General features: G+C 41.5%; 1 protein-coding gene across 4 annotated transcripts in view; it reads right to left on the reverse strand.

The window, feature by feature from the left end:
- RAPH1 (Ras association (RalGDS/AF-6) and pleckstrin homology domains 1) overlaps positions 1–17,706 on the reverse strand; it is a 103,898-nt gene extending 86,192 nt beyond the window's left edge. For 2 of the 4 annotated variants that reach the window (XM_075093687.1, XM_075093694.1), the window contains exon 1: positions 7,835–8,065. The gene's annotated coding sequence lies outside the window, so the exon portion shown is untranslated. Of the gene's footprint in view, positions 1–7,834; positions 8,162–17,617 lie in introns of those variants that run through there. The other 2 variants (XM_075093689.1, XM_075093692.1) reach the window with 2 other exon arrangements.
- Positions 17,707–20,062: the final 2,356 nt, after the last annotated feature.

A 20,062-nucleotide genomic window follows, 5' to 3' on the forward strand; every position in this document is an offset into this window, starting at 1 on the left:
GGCTTCTGGCATGGAATCAAAAATCCTATGCAAGATGCCTCATCACTATACAGGCATGAACTAGGCAAGCCAAAATGAAATCGAAAACAACCATACATGAGCGGGAAACTGCCTAGGAATGGCCAGAGCAATACCAAAGACTGAGGTGTTATTTTAAGTCCAGGCAGTAATATACCTCCCTTAGAACAATTGTGAGGAAACTCCCTGGGCAGTGAACATTGTCCTCGCTTCTGAAGGAAGCTAGAGTAGATATGCCATTTACCTTCATATAGGACATCTTGTTCTTGTAGACACAGATTTTCAGAGTTAACACAAATTTAAGAACTTCAGATCTTTGTGTATTCCCAACCAGTGATATGAGAAAACCTGAGGGAACACTGGCATATTCATAACGAAATGCTTTCATATTAGTTAGAGAGTACTGCTCTTCCCACTTAATTCAATACTTCTTGTTCTAAACCATGAAAAAAAGCAACAAGCAATGAGCCCAAACACAAAGCAGAGAAAAAACACGATTAAAATTAAGGCAATTAGTATGTAAGTACAGTATTTCTGTAAAACTAATAAGCTTCCCATGCCAATTTCACCTTTGGAAGATCATCATTAAGCTGCAAAAATCAGTCTCATTCATGAGATGTTTGAAAACAGCTTGAAAACTTACTGTTTACAATATTGAGCAAGAACCCATTGCTTGCCTAAATAAGTATAGATACCATTTGTCATCTACATATGAAAATGAATTCATTTACAAAATCATGGTATTTCCTACAACTAACCCTGAAACCCTGGACAAATGCCTTTTAATACCCATAAGATGCAAATAGCAGCCTGGAAGGGAGTTTGTCTTTGTTTTTAAGAATGCTTTTACATCCCAGAGATAAAAGAACGTTTAATTTTGCAAAACTATATAGTCATGGTCTAGGAAGATGTATACAATGACTTAGCTTCTTTTCCTCTCTCAACAGCTCCCCAAAGGTAGAACCTTTCACTGCAACTCATCACCCTTTCAATTTTACCAATTTGGCATGCTGTGGATCATGCTGTAAACTGGATCACAGAAGTTAACGTGGATTAAATCTCACCAGTCTCTTGTTTTTAAGAGTATTTTTAACACACAGCAGTTCAGTGATCACTAAAGCTAAATAAGACCTAAGGATATTTCTGCCAGGAAAAGAGTAAGGAGGAAAAAAAAAAAAGCTATGTCTAATCTCAGTTGCTTCTCTTTTGCTCTTATTAATACCATTTCACAAAGGGACCTACTAGAAAAACCACTGAGCAGAACATACAGTTCTTGAGACTGGGTCAGCACTGTCAGAGGTGTTAAGTAGGGAGATCTGCAAATCTGTGTCTATTCCAGGTGTAGCAAATGCATCTGTACAGAGATTTATGACTGGGAGAAGTTTATAAACAATGCATGGAGCAACCTGACTTCCTCCAAGAAACCTGCAGATTTGTTTTGCTAATGTCATTTTCTATAGCATCTGTAATAAAGTCTATCAGCGACATCTCATCCTGAAGATGTGGAAAGAGGAGAGATGGAAAGCCAGCAGACGTGTATACAAGCTGTTTCCTTCTGAACATTTGTCTTTCAACTAATGGTGTATCACAAGGATCCATTCAGCAACTTGATGGCATTAAACGTATGAGTACCACTACAAATCTACAAGCCCTTTGACAGAGAGGAAAATCCATCAAACAGCTTCAGTATATTTTCCTCAGTGATTAAACCAAACAGCATTTTAGACAAAAATGTATTTCATCATAACAATCAATGAAACTATTTAAAAGAAATCCAGAGACATTAAACAAACACTAAACGTTTTTTTAATCACTAATTGAAACAACACGGTTGGGACAAAACAGTCTTAGCACCATCTGTAAGTTCCAAAAAGAATTAAATTCCACACCAAAAAACCCTTTATGAATTCTATGTTGTAAAGGTAGCATTTTCCACAGCATGCAGTAACTCACTCAACTTTTAATGTTGCACTTAGCTCAGCAGGCAATTATGACAAATATTGAATGGATTTAATCGCAAAGGTGAAAGCAACATTTGAGATGGGATGATTTTATCATCAATGCTTGATACATATTCATTATTTGCACTTCTAACACTAATGACATATCCTTCAAAATCCAATTTTACAAGCAGGTGATGCAAATTTACCAATTACAGTTTCAGTAAGGCTAGTAATTAAGTCCTTTTGGACACCTCTGAAAACATGCTTCCCCTTACGACGACTAACTGGATTTCAGAAAATAAAGTAAAATTTTGCACAGAGTAATCCTTGGAGAGTTTGCAGTACTTCCTCAGAGAACCTGCAGAGTTCTTCACATGTCACTGATACATGATGGTAGGACAGTAGCAGCAGAAACTACTTGCTCAACAACGGTTTTAGTTTGGGGGAGCACTTTTACTGGGACTCTGTAATCAAGTTCAGACATTAAGACCATGATTAGATAGAATGAACTACCTTTTCTACGCTAAAGATGGCTGTCTGTAAAGCAGAAAAGCGGTAACAAATGACAGCATTTGCATCAAGATGAAGTGTATCCATGTATCACTGGAAAGCACGAAGCTTACTTGGAGCTTTTCTTCAGGCAAAGTACTAAACTGTTCCTTCCTCCTGGAAGAGCCACACAGACAACAATTAAAAAAAAAACCCACACACTAAAAAAAAACACAAACACCAGACAACTACAAGAAGTAATTGTATTGCAGATACTCAACTCTAAGCACAGCACAGTTACACTTTTTTTTATTTTTCTTTAACTCAATATTAAGGACAAAAAGACATGCCAGGAATACTACAGATCCTACAAACCCAGCAAATTGTTAAGTCTTTGGGGAAAGGGAAGGACAAGATGAGAAAAGCACAGCAATGGCAGTAGCAAAAGACCCTATGCCAGTGATAGGCCATGGACTTCAACTCTCACTATCACATCAACAGAAGTTTCTGCCAGTCCCCATGCAACTGCTCCCAAAGCGTTCTGAAGGGTGAAGTTATCGGAGAGGATGAAGGATGCCAGTTAGTCTCTCACTAGCCCCTTCCTGTATATATGTTTTCTGTAGCGTATTTTTCTGCTTCATACATGCATTTGAGAGAAATGATCAGGTTCTCTATTTAACTTCTCCAAGACTTTTTTAGATGAGAGTGCAACACTGACGCAAGTAATAAAGCTGATGACGAGTCACAAAACTGGAGATTGATGTCACTTCTTACTCCTGTTTCTTTCTAATCCTGATCTGCTAGAAATCAGATATAGTGCCGTAATAAACAGCAGGAAACAGTAAGGTGGTTTGGATCTGTGCTTAACATAGCTTAAGCGAGAGTGTAGTCTGTTGTAGCTTATTAACACAACTTGCTATTCTAAACACACTCATTGACAGAGTACTGACACCCTTACACAGTACAAGACCGTTTCAGCAGATGTTAAATACAACAATCAGAACAATACAACATTAACATTCCAATAAGGGATGATATTTAAGATCATTTTCACACAAGATGAGAACAACCCTCCTTCAGTTTGCCATTTGCTCTATGCAACATCAGCGCATTTTTATCAGCAACAACTTGAGTTCTTGAACACTTTAAAATATTTACTCAAGAAACGTAAATATGTAACAATTTTGCTACTGTGTATAGTAATTCCCTCACCAGACCTGCTATAATATTTTTGGATAAAAACTTCCACCTTAAACACTGCTCTCCTAAGAAGAAAGACCAGAGGCAAAGATGATTCCATCACCTTTCTAATTACATCAATTTAAATTAATCTAATGAATTTCTGAGACTAGAAATTCTGTAACAGGTAAAAATTACGCTCTATGACTAAAGTTTTAAAACAATTTTTACAGTAGCTCTGAAATTCCTCCTCCCCCCTCAGGGCTCTCTATAGAATTCAACCAACTCATCATGAAATAAGACAGCAAAAAATAATTTTCCTAATATTTAACCTCAGGCCAGTTCCAAATTCTCATGCCCATCGTCTTCCTCCATACAATTCCTAACAAACAGAGTGACAGCTCACAGAACAAGAAATCTCAAGTGCTCTTCATTAGCAGATATATTAAAAAAAGCAAGCTTGACAAAAATATTATTCTATGTTACATATTCCATTAAACACTTCAACTAAGCCTGTCCTAACAAATAACTAAAATTACTACTTAGGGCAAAATAGAGCAGCGACTTTAACTCATTGAAAAGTCAAATATCAGACAATGTTTCTGGATCAAGTTGCATAAGAAGTATGCTGCAGATACTTTTCTTAGTCTTCATAAGATTTTCAACTGTGAGGATGATTATTAGCAACCTGAATCATCATGGAATTTTACCTGTCTTTCTCACAGGGACTGATATGGTTAATTGGATAGTTATTACTAATTTCTAGTATTAACCTCTTGAAAATAATATGCCATTTTCAATGAATACAGTTTTTAAGTGATGATAACACTTGCAGATTAACAAGAAGAAACTTAAATCCCTTGCCAATCTGAAGAACAATTACAACAGGCAATTATAGTGCAAGTCTCTTCATTGGCATTCCTTAACCTTGCAGACATTCCTAAAGGTGGAAAACATTCAACCTGTGTACTCATTCAAAATCTGCGACTGCCAGTTAGGACAGAGGTATTTTTGAATTCTTAAAAGGATTTACTCAATACAACAACTTTGGTTTTGTAAGTTGCATTTCCTTAAACAAAATTATGTGGAAATCATTCCACATTAAACATGACTACTCAGCAGTCTGCTGTCACTTCTCCGTATTAATAAACTTTAGCAATAGAACAGACTTGGATTGGCCCTTTTTACAAGGCTTGTTTATCTGAGATTGCCTGATTCTGCTGTAAATCAACATATGTTTTCTTCTAGCAATTGCAGAGAAAGTGTGAAACATCACAAAATACGCATCCATGTTTGGTTTATTGTTGGGGGCTGAAATTCAAGTTGGACATTTTTGGCTTCAGTAAGTGCCTGTAACAAGTTCTAGATTTAATCAGCAGGGTCCTCAGTATGAACAGATGTTAATGGAAAGCTGTAAAGCACATTATTTCAGTTCCACTTGAAAATTCAGTAATAAAACTATTATTTAACATAAAAGAAAAGGCAGTGTGATTATTTTGCAACCTTTGGCTTCATTTTTAACACCAGAGATTTGGATTTTTCTACTACTAAGAATGTGATCTAAATTACTTAACTGCTGGGATCTCCAGCACTATTCTTCTCAGTATTTACCTAACTGGCTTAGTCACTCAGATTTAACTCTGCCCCAGTTTGACAGATTCCAACCCCCCCCCCCCAGTGGCTGAAAGACATTTGAAGAAGGAAGGCAAGTTGTACAACCAGTAAAGATCAGATTAATACAGCAAAGATGTTCAATTAAGAGCATAAAGAAATAGCTATTTCTGGCTAGAAAAGCTAACTGATTAAAAATCTTGATGCTGAAGGAAGCCATAAAGGAGCACATGTTCATATTCTTCCAAAATTCAAATGAAGAAGCAACACAATAGCTTTACAGCTGAAAAAATGTCAGTGGTTTAGAGGAGAGAGAAATGAGGCAATACCCACATATTCTGATAGTCAGAAGACTAAGACACCCCCTTGAAAAATAAGGCCTCTTCAAATCAAACACGTTGAACCATTACCTACAAAAGTTACCACAGCAGTCTCATAAACTCATACAGGCGTTTTCTGTACCATGGCTTACCTCATTAAGAAAGGAACAGGATGCAATATACAGGAAGTTCAAAACAGTTTATGTCAATGCACTACTCCCCTGGAAAAAAAACTATTTTAAATTTAAACCTGAAAGCAGTGGTCTCAAGATATCATGCAAAGAAGGCAAATTGAAGATAATATATAACTTGCCAGTGTCCTTTTCCACATTACTTTGTATATTCTTTCAAGATTTTAACAGCTGGTAAACTACATTGCTTTTCTGAACTGTGACTTATCTCTTAGCAATACTTTTCTGTCATCCCATGCTGAGTCAGAGAAAGTGTTAGAAGGACTCTTCACTTCATGTCTTGAGTCTAAAAGCCAAGCCATTTTAAGGAAGTATCCATCTGAAAATGCAACTGGTAGGAGGGCAATAAATAAATTACTTAGTGCCACTTACGTCCTTGTTCTATGAAAGCAAAAAGCCTCCCTAATGCGGATTTCTGTAAGGTAATTTGAGTGTCACCCACAGATACAAAAAAACACACACCAACATAGGTGCAGAAAAACAATTCTACACTCCACTATCCACCACACCCACCCAAGAAGGATACCAGCATATTAAAAATGAACGTGTCTACATCTTCGTACAACTTATGCATCAAGTACTTCCTAGAACTGGAATTTATGACCTGTACTTTTGTTCTGCTAGATGATTGAGCAAGTGATTTTTGTCTTCCTCTATTTTAATAGGAAACTTCTCAGCAGAGAAAAGGTGATTAAACAGACAGCAAAATAGGAAGATTTTCTGTTTTAGACATATTTTTTCAATAAACATCTAAATTCATCCAACAGTAAACATCTACATTCATTTTTTCCACTCAAAGGTGTTTTACAAGCTAACGTGTCCCTGCCTGGAGGACAGGGGACTGAGGGGGCCAGATGAAAAGAGGCAGTGTGTTTAAAATGGAGTGGGTGTGATTCTACAGTCTCACAACACAGTAGCTCCCCATTCCTCCATCACATGAATGGCAATGTAAAGATATTAGCCGTATGAAACACCATAGTTGCGCCAAACCAAGTGCACCTGTACTCCTCCAGTAAAAGAGCGATTACACTACGCATACTGCCGTTTGCCCCCTTCTGAATACCTATAACCAGGTAACAAAGATAGAAAGTATTGAAATACTAGTAAAAATAATAAAATACAAAGGCAGTGCCAAAATACACAGCTGACACTTCTGCTCCACAAGATAACAAATCCAAAAGATATAAAACCCTCCAAAATGAACAGGTAAGTCATTGGCTTCTTAAGACAACTAGCATTAATGCAGGAGAAAAATAAGCACACCTATATAAATTTTACACAGGTCATGTGACACTCATGTATACAGTCACTCCTCCTTTCTCTCCCTCATCCGTGATTTTCCTCATGCCAAAAAAAAACCAACCAACCCACTCTCCCCATCTTCATGGAAACCAATGCAGACACCAGCCTTGCTTGGGAGGCTCTTCACAAACCAGCCTGCCCTCAGTAAGTCGTATGGCTAAAAAAATTTGAAATCTTTATTTTTGTTAACAAAACATTATAACGAACAAGCCAAAGAATCTTTCCTTTATGCTCCAGGAACACGGCTTTGAGGGTGTTTTGTTCCCCGGGTCGCGCAGAGAGACCTGGCGATGCCTGTGCCGGGGACTCGACTGCCTGCAGCTCCACAGGGTGGAGACTCACCCAAGCTGACATTGTCTGGATGCCACAGACTACATCCCTCGCGCATCCCCGGCTGGCTTACCAGCCTCTCCTGAGGCATGCCTTGCACGGGGAAAAGCCGGGGGTGGGGGGCGGGGAGGGATGGGGGACAGGGACGGACGACACCACAAAACCCCCGCCACCAGCCATCAGCATTGCAAAGCCCGTTTTAAAAAAAAAACAAAACAAAACACCCTATGATGTCTGGGGCGTGGAGGGGCGCGGGGCGCAGACCGGGGGCCGTTCAGTTCTCGCCCCTCTCACACTCCCCAGCTCCGGTGCTCCTCGCCCAGCACCCGGCCACCGCCGTCCCTCAGCGGCCCCCGCCCCGCCACCGGCAGAAGGGAAAGCGGCAGGAAACGCCGCTCCCCGCCCGCCCCCCCCAACAATCCCCCGACAAGGCGGCGGCTCCAGCACTCACCTCGCCCCGGCTCCAGGGAAGCCCCCCGGCTGGCTGGCGGGCAGCGGCGGCCACCCACAAATTAGAGGGAGGCGGCGGCAGGCACGCTCCCGCTCGCTGCCGGCGGCGGCACCCAGGCTCCGCTCCGCCTGCAGACCCCCGTGCCTGCCGCTCCTCCTCCCGCCGCCGCTAATGGTGGCCGCCGATACCGGTTCCCACTGCCGCTCCCTTCCTTTCCCGTTTCTTGTTTCCGCCAAGAGCGGAACCGCCTCTGCTCGCTCGCCCGCCCGGCCGCCGGTACGCGTCCCTGCCCGGCAGCAGACGCGCCGCTCCCTCCGCGCCACTCCCGCTCTCGCCCCACCGCCCTCCGCCGCCGCTCCGGGCTCCCCCCCGCCGCTCACTTCCGGCGCGCGGGCCGCACCTCGCCTCGCCCCGCCCCGCCGGGCCCACCGCCAGCGGCCGGGGGGCGGCCGTTGGGCGCGTGGGCGGCCGTTGGGCGCGAGAGGGGCTGTTGGTTGGGCGCAGTGCGGGTGTGCCCTGCGGAGCGCCGCCGCCCCCGGGGTCGCTGTCCTCAGCCCGGGCTGGTACGTTGCGGGTCGCGTCCGCCCGGAGCTGGCCGTGCCCCGAACAGGCTGCTGGCGCGGAACGTGCCGTGGTGCGGTTCCGTACGCAGCTACAGGCGCGGGGGGACGTTGCTGGTCCCGTGCCGGTCACCCAGGGGTTTTGTAGGCAGTATATTACCAAATCCTGGAAATCCCACGGAAACCCTCGGTCGTGTATCCCGCAGAGCCGGCAGCGGCTGCTTTGGGCCGGCCCTGGGTCGCACCACCCGGCCACGCTCTCCCCTGGCGGGGGGTTACCCCCGTTTGTCATCCTACAGTGGCTGCAGGGCCGAGATCAGTTTTTAAAATTATTTGCAAAATGGGACAAAACGCCGGGTGCTACTGTAAATAATGCTATGCAAGAGGAGATTTGCCTAAGTATAGTTGATTGCGTGGGCTGCTGGGGAAGATGCCTGTGCTGGGGCTCCAGGTTGTAGCGCAGAAAAGGTGGCATTCGTGCTGCCTTCAGCTGGGAAGGTGCTTCTCCCCTTTGGCTAGAAGCGCTGTCATACCGTGCCACAACACAGGCGCGTTTTACATCAGGTGTTATGTGTCAGTATTTGACAAGGAGAAAACTTCAATCTGCTAAAGCGCAGTATTTTCCATAAATGAGAACAATTATGCAAAATCATGCTAGTCGTTTTATTTCTGTAAACACTAATTTACTGACGAGGTTATAAGCTAGGTCAAAAGCAACATGGAGAGGCAGATTTTAAAATACAAGCTAGTACACGGAGAAAATGCTTTTCATGTGTACATACAATTAAGTCATCTGAAAGACAATTTGCACACAGAATTCTGATGCACATAGCGAAAAATCTTTGCTATGTAACTCAGGCTTAGCATGTAATCACTTCCAAATTCTGGACAACATAATAAAATGTTGACAATTAAATATCCCAGACAAGCTGAGATCACCATTTTGGATGCAGAAATTGCAACTCTGAATTTCTTTTATAAGTTATCAATGTGGAATAAAAATACATGCATTCATCACCAAAAGACTACAGTAGCCTTCTGAAGTTGCAACTAAAACAATTTTAATCCAACTGTTCAAAAATAATAGACTGCTACTGCTACACTGCTTCATAGTTTGTGAAAATGTTCCACAGTTAATAAAAATCTAGGCTCACGTTATTTAATAAAAGTGAAAAGTACTTCAGTTTTCAGTGCTGTTCTACACTTGCTGAATATCAGCAGTGAGAGCGAGCTAGCAATGACTATGAATGTGATGTTATCAGCAGGTTTAGACCATGCCTCCAGGTTGTATTAATCCACTGTGCCTTCCTAAAGATCCTCCGTGGCCCTTGCGGGGATCAGAATGACGACACCTCCCCCAGAAGCAGACTCCAGATTCACAGGTTAAGCACGGTGAGTGCATGGGCAGTACAAGGAGCAGCTAAGGTGCGCCATTCTAAAGCTCTGTGGCAGCTCCAGCTACGTCTAACCCAACACAGAAACGCTGCCAAGGCACGGTCAACACACAGCATCTCAGGAACTGCATGGCCATGAAGTGTGCAAAGCTTCATACATTTAACCAGGAAATTGTATCAAAAGGAAAAAAGAGGCTGCAGCTGACCAAAGCGAACTCTGCTTTTGGCGTGCAGAAATGTTATTCCTCTATATCAAAATTGCGAAGTTGCCCTGAGCTTAAGCAGACAACAAACACAGTTAATTTAATGCAGAGACAGACCATTTTAAGCTTGAGGACCAGATTGGATCTGTGTGAGTTCTACAGAACCACCATTCAATTGCATACATCAGTTACTAATGTACAGTCATCCCCCAGCCCAGGGAAACAGCACATACCTGCAGTAGACATCAGGTGAGGCTTTCAAAGTAGTACGGAGGATTTAACCATACATCCACCAATAAAATTAGCAGCTAATGAAATAATAAACTTAAGCCTTTTGAGCAGGGTAAAAGGTCAGTTTAAATGTATATCTGCTTCCAAATAAGAAAAGATAAAATGGATAATTGTTTTTAATTGGGGCAATAATTCCATGGCTATTGACCCTTCCTTCTCCCTAAATGTTGTCTGTCAATCTCAGTTTTACATATGGCTAAGCAGTGTTGGCCGCTAATCTTAACTTTGATTCCTTCAAAGGTTTTATTTTCTGTATTTAAATAATTCTGAATAAGAAAACAAATAAACACGGGTTACACAGGCTTTTGGATCATTCGACAGCTGGGGGGATTTCCACTAAGGACATGCCAAGCAAAGGCAGGAAATGTGAGAGTTCAAAATTCAAAAAAACTGCCATCCTGATTGCTCTGTTGGAATAAACAAAGCTCAACCGCTTGTGCAGTAGAGATTTCACGTTGTGGTGAAGGGTCTGATCGGGACTCTATCAATCAAAACTGTCTGTGTATGTGCATATATAGGTACATCTATATATACATGCAGTTATCCCATCATGGAAGTTTGAGCGCCTGTGCCCCCTGCCAGCTCTAACAAGGAGAAGAGCAGCCTGACTGTTTCTACCTGCTTCTTTATCAATTTTTTGCCAACCAAAGTGGTCGAGGTACAAAATCATTAAAAAGCCTTTCTCGGGCATCAATAGTTTGCTCAACCCATACTGTATCTGTTGCTGCTCAGCTAGCTGTAATGGCATTTTCAAATGGGAGTTATGACGAAGTATTACAGTATTTCTTAGCAACAAGTATAGCACCCATAGCCATTAACATAAATAATTCAGCTTATCCAACCTATACATTAAAAATGTCTTTTCTCAGATCTTATCTACTGTTCAGAGTAAACAAGAGTATCTTGAAGAGGATCTGACCTTGAAGCAACAGGTGTAATAACAACAGTAGCCCATAACAGGAGCAAAGACTGGGGCAGGAGCTTCTGGGGTTTCAAGCCAGCCAGCATGATACATAATCCACTGTGGACACTGCTCATGTTTGAGGGCAAGGCTGCTAAGCTTCCTCAAGGCTATTGTTCTTCTAGTTGCATGTGGGAACAAGTTCAAACAGAGGAGCACCACAAACAGTAGAATGAAAACACCATTTTCTGAACTCATTTCTTCGGTGTAAGTCAGGAAAAGCTTGACTAATTCCAGCTAAAGTACTCCTGATTTACAGTGGGGTGACAGCTCTGAATCCAAAGCACAGCATGTCTGTGAGTGAAAATATGACCAATCCCTTCTTTCTGCACATCCCCATTGTTCCACCTCTGAGAACTGGAGAAGTACTGTCTTCCCATTTCTCAGGTGATGAGTACTTACTCTCAGCGAGAGTAAGCTACCTCCCAACAGTCAGAAAGGAAGTCTCATTGGTAGCCAAGGTCTGCATTCTGCTCTCATCAGTGCCCAGTCCCCTGCTGGGAAGATTGCTCTTCATCGCAGGCTCATTGACTGATACTCTTTTTGTGGAAGTGCCACATTACCGTAATACAGACTAGCAAATAATCTACCTATAGCATTCATTATCATTATCACTCCTTCTAGTGAAAACTCAAACCATCCCATCACACATCTCAATAAATCAGCAGGGCTCACACATGGCAAGGAAACATTTCTTCTTGACCCTCAAAGCAATCAGCTTATTCTGAAGCAGGGAGCTTGTTTGTCCCCTGCCTTGTTTTAATCTAGCGCATGCAGCTGCAAATGTTGTCTTTGCTCACAAAGCTTCCTAAATCCCTTTTTTAATTCTACTAAACTCTTTGCCTTGATGACTGCCTATGGTAATTGGATTCCACAGATAGAAAATATACTCTGTGATGTAGTATTGAAAATGTGTTCTGGAAGGTTTTGCTCTGTGAATTGGGGCATAGAGCCTGCAATTAACTGACTTCACTGGACACTTGATGAAGTTTCATCTTATGTGAAGTTTCCCTTTCCTCCATGATTTACATCACTCTCCATTACCCCTTATTCCACACAGTTGACTTTCTGGTTCCTTTTTATGTCCTCTGAGGAAAATCCTGGCCCTCATGAATGTATCTGAGCACCTGTGCAGTCACACACATAAATATAGGGAAGCAACAGCACGCAAAAAGATTAGGATCTTCCCACATACAGGGCACCACAGGGACTCTCTGGACTCTCCTCCCAGGCTGAAGTTAGTGATAGATTTTAATAGGAGCAGGGCGGTCACTTTGGAAAATCCCCCCCCAAGGGATTCAGTGATATCGAAAAGTGCTTGAGGCAGGTTAACAGTGGGGCATTTCCACTAATGGAGAATGGCGCAATTGTCTTTATTAATTTTACTTCTCCAAAGTGCAATTAGAATGTATATTATTTTGTATCTTTAGGAACAAAATAATGTAAAATGCTTCTATTTCTAGAGATTCTTACTCTGAGGACGATAAATGAGTGCTTTCTGCAGCACAGTTACAGGCCTTAAGATCTATCACGCCCCCAAGATCTATTAATACTCTCTAGCTGCCTCTATTTTTCCTTCATCTGACTTAATATGATTACAAGGGAAAATAATGTAGCTGTGGGTCCCGATCACAGTAGTTGCACTGGCCATTCATAGAACAAGGCTTTTCATCATCATCTTGGAGACGGGAGGAGACAATACATTTCTGTCTGACAGTACCTTTAAACCAAGAGAAAAAAATCTCAGTGGTGAAGATGAATTGGAAAAGGTCCATTAGCATAAGAAGAAAAAAGGTGTTGTGAACTAGAAAGAGGTGCCAACAACAGCAAGGGAGATGACGTAAATAAATGCTGATGTAGAGGTCGTTGACTCTGTGATGGTCAGTTTTTGGAGAAGTCACTACACAGTAAGGATAGCCAGTCTAAAAAAAGAGGCCAAAGCTGTGGCAACAACTTTGCAACCAACTCTGCAAATAAATACACCTTGGAGCATCTTTGCTTTCTTTGAGTGATGCCTCTAAAAATTATGAGGTTACTCATTCATAAGAATTAGAAGGTTCTGGCATGCACATAATTCACTTAAAATAGAAATAGTGATTCTTTTCCACTCATTCATTCAAACGACACTAGAATTTTCAGTGTAGGAGCAAACATCACACTTAGCTTCAAAAGCATTAAGACATCTCATTTGCTGTGGTGTAATGGCAGAGGTTTGGTCATTAACAGAGCAAAATGACAGAAGTGTAGTGGAAGTTCTGCAGTCATGAGAATCATTTACATAAAAAAAACTAGTCCACAATACGTTTAAAATACTAAGGGAGGTGAGTGGCAGAGTGGGGTGGAAAAGAAATTGCATTTGTATCTGCTTGCTACTTCTATTTTGCAGCTCAAATTTGTCTCATAGTTCTGACGAAAAGTTCTTTTCTTCTTGTAAAGACCTTTTTGATATGGCTTTACTGACTTTTTAGGCACAAGGGCTCTGCTTGATATCGAACTGGAAGAATCCCAGTATAATCCAGGGGTCTGGATTAGGCATTTCTCTGGGTCAGGCTGGAAAGCACTTCTCAGAAGGGCTTGGGAATTCATGCTATCCATGTTACCATTACAGAGTAAGGCATAAAAGAAGGAACAAGTAGTAATTTACCTTTCAGATTACTTTTAACCTTCTGTTTTTACTTCCTCCATGACAACATCTCTAATTTTGCAGTGAAAAGATTCTATTTCATCTCACTTCAGAAGTGTCCTCTTTTGCTTACTGAATTACAAAAAGAGCAACCTTTTAATGTAAATGTTCAAAGTGTCTTTCCTTCAAGACCAAACACCTTATTGCAGTTAATGCTCAATATGGAACAATTACCTGCTAAATCTAATTTTAAAATTATTAAAGTGGAAGTGATTTTATGAATGTGCAATAAAATAGAGTTATCAGTCACATTGCTGTCTGAGATAGAAGAGAATTTTGGAGCTTCTCCTGCTGCACTGTAAAAATCCAATATACTGCATTTAGCTTCCTTTCTTTATAGAGTGAAATATTTTAAATTCAGTCAAACTCATTTATGCACTGGCCGTAATTGCAGGGGGAAGCTTTGTGTGTATACTGCAGCACTGTAGTACAGTTTCTGGAGCTGCAGGGATAGATATAGATATACTGCAGGGATAGATATTGTCACTTGGACAGCACCCTCAGAGGTATGGTGTGAATTCTGGGGTTGTCCTGTGCAGGGAAAGGAGTTGGACTCGATGATCCTTGTGGGTCACTTCCAACACAGGACATTCTATGATTCTATGATACACATCTCTTGTATACACAGTGCTGGCGCTACTGTTTGTTTTTCTAGTTACTATTAACTGTTCTTTCCCAGCTGTCTTCAGCCATGTCTTGTCTTCAGATCTTTTTCTGGATAGTAACTTGCTCAAGTGGACTTTATTTTCTTTGAGGAGCCAGCTGGCACCAATCAAATTGCAAGATTAAGTAGAAAGTACAGCTTTCTCCAGAAGTTCTGTGTTATTTAACTGTACCAAATGTTTACAAAGCAGAACTCATTTTTTCCTGTAATTTTTGTGCATATGTGAAATATTTGACATATGCTGTGTAAATCATACATTGGGAGTTACTGGATCTTCTCTCTTGACCACTTAAATGACATTGGCTGGACTAGTCAATTATTTTTAAAGAAGTAGTTTAAGCTGCTGCAGTTGTTCTTTAACTAGCGAGCGACTGAAAAACACAGAATCATAGAATGACTTAGGTTAGAAGGGATCCTTAAATGTCACCTAGTCCAACCCCTCTGCAATGAGCAGGGACATCTTCAACTAGATCAGGCTGTTCAGAGCCCCGTCCAACCTGGCCTTGAATGTTTCCAGGGATGGGGCATCTACCACATCTCTGGGCAACTTGTTCCAGTGTTTAACCACTCTCACTGTAAAGAATTTCTTCCTTATATCTAGTCTGAATCTGCCCTCTCTTAGTTTAAAACCATTACTCCTTGTCCTATCGCAACAGGCCCTGATAAAATGTTTGTCCCCATCTTTCCCCCTTTAAGTACTGAAAGGCCATAATAAGGTCTCCCCAGAGCCTTCTCTTCTCCAGGCTGAACAACACCAACTCTCTCAGCCTGTCCTCACAGAAGAGCTGCCCCGTAGCTGTGGGAAGTTTCAGATTCTTTTTTGAACAGCTGTAGATGAATGGACAGTCGATTTTTGAACAGGATATTTCAGGTTTTTTCCTCATTGTATTTTGAATCTTTTACAATTTATTTCAAAACTCTCATTCCAAAGTGACAAGTGGAAAATTTTAGCATGCTTAACATGGTCTGTGTGATGTTTCTGGACTTACCACAAAGGGCTGTCATGATTTTTCAAATAATTTTAGTGATGAGGTAAGAAAAATTGAATGGCACTTCAGAATAACTTTGAAGATTTTTATTCAAGATTCAATGGGCAAAAATCCAAGCAAGCCTCATTAGCAATTCTTTCCAAGAAATTTTCCTTCTTGAATCTTAATGTGTACGTTTCAGGTAGATGACTTGGGAGCATCACTTTAGGAAAATTCAACTACCCTAGCTATCGGTGTGATTTCTCTCTTAGAGGCACATGTGCTGTGTTATATACAGGTACACCCATACACGTAATGTACATTTGCATGTAATTTGTACTGAAGGACTCAGGGATTACCTCTAACTAAATGAAGAGTGGGATTAAGTGAACATAGGGTGTTAAGAAAGCTGGAAATAAAATCTCCCTGCATCTTACTCTGCCACACTTACATTGCTTATTAGAGGATTACTTCTGAGCCTATGGACAAGATTTCTGAGGAAGGAATTGACAGGCATAAAGTTTCACAGGTTGGTGCTGGTTATGAGGGAAATCCTGCAAAATTATACTGTCTAGGTGAAAGGTACTTTGTCTTCTCATAGAATCTTCATTTTTCACTTGTACTCTATCAATATGTACAGGTAGAGAAAGAGAGGACCCAGTGGTTTCTTTTGACTCATCATCATATTGTGGCAGGTAGTTTTTCTGTAAGTCAGACTACAGTCATAACTGGAAGCTGCCTCCTTATTAAATGCCTTTTTATAAATGTGACTGGAAAGTTTATAAACCTACACTAAACTGACAGATTTTCAGCCAGAAAAATCTATACATTTACTTTAAAAATTTGTGATATTACATTTAAAACCCACAATTTTCCTCATTGTTTACCTGACAACTGGGCCTAAAATAGATACAAAACCCATGAACATCTATTGTATATACCAACCAGTAGCAAACTGGATGTCACAGTGTGAAAATAACTTCAAAGGACAGAGGCCATTTTCCCCCAGCAACTGTATACCTATGCATTTAGCTAGCAGAGCCAGTTCATGTTTAGCAACCTCAGTGAGTTCTTCCAGACTGTAATTTGGAAGTCACCTTAATGGCACTTCTCTTTCTAGAGCTGTATGCATGCTAGGTTATTCTGCAGTCTTGCTACTTCCTCCAGATCCTACCAGAGGTCTGTTCATGTTAACCAATTTGCCCAGTAAACACTCTTCACACAAGTTTCAAATCTTTGTAAAACTCATCAAAGTCAAACCATTTCTTCCTCTTCTACTGACCAGTTGTCCTCTTCTGTAAGTACAAGCTCTCTTCTCCATTGTGTCCTAAAGCAAACTCCCTGGACAAATATATGAAGTCACTGCATGGCCCCATACAAACCTCTTCCATATGCATTCCATTTTGACATCTGTAAAGCTGAGGATGTTACTCAGTAACCAGTAAGAATACAAACGTCTGAAAATAGCAATCTGGCAATGCTTACAGTGCACAAAATCAATGTGTGCAACTGCCTGCTTTTATCTTTGCTATTCTTGTGCTTCCTTTCCCATTTCCTCCACTGGATGTTCTTCCACTTTTTTGTATTGTGTCAAAACTGACTGTCAGCTCTTTAGTAAGATGTAGGTTCCCCGTTACATGTGTGTGAATATCTGGCATAAAAGAGCACCGAGAGCAGAGACAGGATCTGGGTTACCACACCCATATTCCTGCCTGCGGTGACAATACTGACTCACGCAACAGGCAGCAAATCTCACATATCCAGGCTGCATCATCTGTACAACAGATCTGATGCCCTAACAGCTAGTGTGCAAGCAGTACGCCTGATGGTGCTGGACACAGTGGACAGTTGGTCTGGTTAAAGTGGCCAGACTGGAGACGCCCAGCTATTGAGCTACCTGGCCAGAGTAACAGTTTCTCCAGGGCTGCTTCAGCAGTTCCAGATGAATAGCCCCATCCATCTTCTTCCACCAGGACAATAGTTTTGCACCGGAACTGTGTTCTGTTACAATACAAACAATAACTGATACAAAAGAAGCCTGGTCTTTCCAGGGACTTACCCCTGCTGATCTTCAAAACTGTTGGAGAACATTCAAGATGACCAGCTGGGCTCCAATCTCACCAGAAAAGGGGTCTGGGGCAGGTTGTGTTGTGTTGTGGTGGTGGTGGTGGTGTGGGTCATGCCTCTCTAAGCTGGGCTGCATCTCTGCTGCAGCAGGCAGGTATCCTGCCTGTCCAGCTCCTCTGCTAGGACTGGGGAGCAGCAGCTTGGCAGGGAGTGCCAGGCCCTTTGGGGCTGCAGGAGGATGTGGCAAGGCTTTTAATGCAGCAGCTGCTTCATGAGAAGCTCTTCTCTGCCACAGCCAAAAAATGGTGGTGAGTCGTGTCTGTGCAGCTGGGCCAGGCTGGGGGTGGTGGTGATGATTACAGCTGTGTCCTCTTTCAATAGTTGATGGCTGGTGCTTACTTTCTTTTTTGTTTTACAACCAACCAGAAATCAGCCCCACAGCACCCCGTATGTTCTTTGTCTTTTGTTTGCTTGGGTATGTTTATTGTATGGGTTTACTTAGGATCCAACTATGACTATGTCATGGGTTTGTTGTGTATACTGTCAAAGACGTGAGACTAAGCTCAACACCTGTGTTTAAAACATTATGGTTGTGTCTGCAAAGTCAGAAAAATTGGAGTATGATCTCTTCTGAGCTATTCTTACACCACTGTAAACAATTTTAGCTAGCTAGCTAATTAGAAATCCTGCCGCTCAATACAAGTGTCAAACTGCAACCAGATCCTCAGCATGCCAAGACTTAGAGTTCCAGATTTCCCTTTCAGTGAGTAATCTGGTAGTGTCTCATGTTAAGCAGCTGATAGCAGGACTGTTGTTACCTTCTCCCTGCTCACCTGACTGCCCCAGCACAGATCTACCTTTCGGCATGGCACAGTGGACTTGCAGGAACCCGGGGACATACTGAGGGAAGAAGGATAACTTCTCTTCCAGAAGAAAATGTGACCAGAGCATGAATTACTGCTGGCCAGAATATTGTGTGCAGGACACTGTAAGTAAGATGTATTGAAGCTCAGACCTATGCCTGGGAAACAAATGTCCTCCTTCTTTCAAAAGACTTCAAAGAGACAAATTGTCCCTCTGCTACATCCTTAGGTCTCCAAAATCTTCCCTAACCCCACCTGCTCCGTGCCATCTTATCTTTGCTCTCTGAAAGGTATGTCTACTTAATTTTCTGTTTCTGTTGAGCCTGTGTTGAGACGTCTTAGCCTGCAACATCCACACCACTGTGAAGGTTCAGACTATTTTCAACCTTCCATAAATGCACCCACTTTAAGATTTCAAGATACTCCCTAGTGTTGATGTATTTGTTGCCTCCTTTGAACCTAAAGAATCCACAGATGGCAAGAAGATGCATGCAAGCAACTCATGCTGCTAATTCTCTCTGAAAGTCTAAGATTAAGGTTAAGACCACTAAAAGGCTGTGCCATTATATGAGTATCTATCAGAGAAAGGAAGTTTTGGCAGCATTTGTAACTCTAACATATATGAGAGTGTCCTAAGAGGAAAGTATTTTGGTCACTGTAACTAGTGTAAGCTGAACTAGTGTAAGCTATATGGGTTAAAGCTTATTTGTTTTCCTTTGTATTGGTTGTCTCTCCAGTAGGATGATGTGTTTGAGCAGTTGGCAATTTCAATCTAGTATAGACCCCGTACATTGTCTCTTTCTACGTGCATTCCTATTCCTTTCCGATCAAGCATCACATGGGATGAGCACAGTAAATCTAGATTAGAGTTGGGAAGCAGTGCTAATTTTTAATTTTCTAGTGTTATTTAGTTTGTGATACAGTCCAAATATGGCTGGAACCCAGTGTGTGTATTTAACTTTGCTATATATTTAACTTTGCCTTTCCCACTGAAATGTGTCATCTGTACTAAAGAGAACAGTTCTGCAGCACAAATTCCCTTCTGTCTCAATAGTAATTGCTGTATAAAAATGTGGTCACTCTCTCTGTAAGGAACATTTTTTAAAATGTTTATGAAATTATTTATTCTGCACAAAAATTAAAAAGGAATATTCTAAATTGATGTGGTTTTGTTGTTTGCTTCTGCAAAACCAGCCTTAAATGGATACTTGCAACAGCATGCAAAATAGGGCTGGAAGGGAGCAGGTCAAGGGAACTTCTTAATGGAAGTGATTTTCTGCTAAAGCTGAAGCAGAACTGCATGAAACTAGAAAAGGTCTCAAACCTGGCTGCTTAAAGTTAGGAATCTATGTGTCAATGACTAAATAAAATGGCCTGGTTTTCCAAAATGGTTGGCAGGCACCCACATTTCTCACTGAAATCAACAGGCATTGCATATGCTTAACACCCTGGAAAATCAGGCCATTTATATTTAGGAGTTTAAATATGACATTTGGAGCTTAAATTTCATCTCCTAGAGTCAAAATATTAAGCCAGAGTATCTAAAGCCTATGTTGAAGTAGGATGTCTCGTCT

The sequence above is a fragment of the Phalacrocorax aristotelis genome, chromosome 5, assembly GCF_949628215.1.
Source record: "Phalacrocorax aristotelis chromosome 5, bGulAri2.1, whole genome shotgun sequence".
In the NCBI taxonomy this organism is placed as follows: Eukaryota; Metazoa; Chordata; class Aves; order Suliformes; family Phalacrocoracidae; genus Phalacrocorax; species Phalacrocorax aristotelis.